Raw genomic sequence first — 2,806 nt, 5'->3', positions numbered from 1 at the left:
TAATAATGTAAAATCTCAGGTTTTTTACGGCAGGAACACTTTTGCTCACTGCTTGTTAGGAAAAACCAAAGGAAATGAGCCTAAGTAATAATTCCAGAAACGTATTGGGTGAGCGTGGTTGGCCTGATTTGTGACAACCCATAGCTTGCTTAAGCCCACTGAGCTTAATTCAGACCATATGTACCGATGTCGGTTTTCCAATTAGTTGTGCTGGGCTGAGCATCTGACCGGATTGCTAAACAAGCCATTGTCTTTTAAAGAGGCAGGCAGGCTCCCTGCCTCTCTTGGGAATTAGCTTTTGAAGTGGATGTGGCAGCAGCACGGAAGAATTTAATGGAGAAAATGAGGCCACATTCTGAAAAGTGGAAACAGAAAAACACTCTCCAAACAAAGCGTGAAGAGCCATGCCACACTTAGAATTAAACAGAGAACAGAGGTGCTAGGTAACTTCGGACTTGTTCTTTTTTTTTTTTCCTTTAAATTATAGATGGTGATAGGAAAATCCATCTTAATTAAAAGGACTTTTGCAATAGTCAAACGTTATTACACCCAAAAATGTGAACATGTATCGTTTAAAAGTCAAAAGCAAGACTCCACTGGCAAATGAACATCAGCCGAATGCAGTGTGCAGTTATCAATGTGACGTCAGCTAAAAGCTTCCGTAAAGTATGCCAGATACTGCAAACCCAAGGTTAATGAGCTATAAATATGTAGACAGTATTTATTTTCAATGTAAATACAATCTTAAAACTTTTAACAACACATTTATGCCATTTTTTTTTTGTTTGAAAATAAGTCCCATCTGGATGTCCTTCAAACAAACTGCAGACACCCAGATATATCTGTCATTTTTGTCATTTTATACAAGGATAAAAAAGCAGAAGCTTCTTTATCAACCATAGCGTTGGGAATGGCAAGTGAATAACTGTGGATTTAAGATTCATGGAGTGAGTGATTTAACTCGTGATTTCTAATTAGATATTCTCCAGAGAGCAAAGGTGAGCATTGTGATAGACTCTTGAGAGATTAAAATGTAAAAGTCAGAGTTATAGATTGTAACTCTGACAACAGGAAATTGACGAGAAAAACTCAGATAATCTAAAAAATCATCATTTTCTTTAAGCCATCAAAGAGCCAATTTCAAATTGCTCCAAATCTAAGGAAAGAGTGGGCCTTGTGTGGAGAGATCAGTGCATCTCTGGCACACTGTGGGAGATCACAGCGAGAACCACTGCCCCGAGCCATGCAAACAGGTGGGAACAAAGAACTTAACAAACTGCTGAAAGCTGAGTGTGGGCAAATGTGAACCTACCTGCCGTGAAACTCACCCTCCAAAAGGACCACTGTGACAGTGTGTCCATAAAAATGCCTCCAACCCTTTACCCCTCACTCTGTGTTCTAGGAATTGGCTGGCCACAGAAAATTCTGGGCTCCTAATATTGAGCAATCCTCCTTCATTAAAAATGTCCCCAAACTGCTCACTGGCTCCATCACAGTGAATGCTGTTATAATTATAGTTTCACCAGCTTACACACACCCTGCCTTAATAGAATGTTTACCTATCAGAGACGGCCTTAGTTAAAACCTCTTTTTTTTTTTTTTAATCGATAAAACTTACACTCCTTTCTAATATCCTTAAATGTTTGCTGAAATGAAAGTAACGACAGACGGGCTCTTTGATGCTTGTTTGTGAATAAACAGCCTTTGTTAATTTTGTCTCAGGCTTCGTTTTTTCCTTTGAGAATGTAGAGCCCTCAAAGATCTGCGGATACAAGAATTGATACCTATCCACGGTCCATTTTCCACACACCTGCACAGGATGCAGAAGAGAAAGACGAGGACAGAGAGTGAAACCAGAGAAAGCCTCCTTCACGGGGCAAGCATAGAGAGTAGGGAATGACGACCAACCAGTGCAAGAAGTACAGAAGGCCCACCTAGCCTCTTGTTCCACTGCAGAATAAAAATCTTAAACCATGGAGGAGGTCTAACAGAGTCTGTTGCCCCCAGGCGCAGGTCTATTTTGGCTAGGAAAATGAAAGAACAGAACAAAACCAAAACACCTTTATACACAGGGGAGGGACAAAAAGTAGTCCTGGGCAGTGGAGGCTCCACAGATAACTTGATAGTATTCTATGTCTTACACCCCTAGGAAAGGAACGGGAAACTCTATTTATTTGTTTGTTTGTTTGTTGTTTTTTATGGTGACATTGGTTTACGAAATCCAATAAGTTTCAGCTGTACACTTTAACAGTAAGGCATATATATATTTATACTGTGCGTTCACCTCCCATAGTTAGATTTCTTCCTGTAGCCACATATTCAACCCCCTTTACCCCGTCTACCTCCTCACTCCTCCCCCACCCCTTACCCTCTGGTAACCACTTATCTATTGTCCATGTCTATGACTCTCTGTTTGTCCTGTTCATTTGTCGCTTTTAGGTTTATATCCCACATATAAGTGATATCATGTGGTTTTCAACCTTTTCTGTCTGGCTTATTTCACTTAGCATGATTATCTCGAGGTCCATCTATGTTGTCGCAAATGGCAGCATTTCATCTCTTCTTATGGCTGAGTAATATTCCATAGTATATATGTACCACAGCTTCTTTATCCAATCATCTATCATAGGACACTTGGGTTGCTTCCATGTCCTGGCTACTGTGAATAATGCTGCTATGAATATCAGTTTGCAAATATTTTTTCACATATGGGTTTTCAAGTCTTTGGGGGTATATATCCAGTATAGCGATTGCTGGATCACATAGTAGATCAATTCTTAGGAAACTTTATTTAGAACAAAACTCA

This window comes from Pteropus vampyrus, unplaced genomic scaffold, assembly GCF_000151845.1.
Source record: "Pteropus vampyrus isolate Shadow unplaced genomic scaffold, Pvam_2.0 Scaffold94, whole genome shotgun sequence".
Lineage (NCBI taxonomy): Eukaryota > Metazoa > Chordata > Mammalia > Chiroptera > Pteropodidae > Pteropus > Pteropus vampyrus.
The sequence above is the reverse complement of the archived record's forward strand: the minus strand, read 5'-3'. Positions refer to the sequence as shown.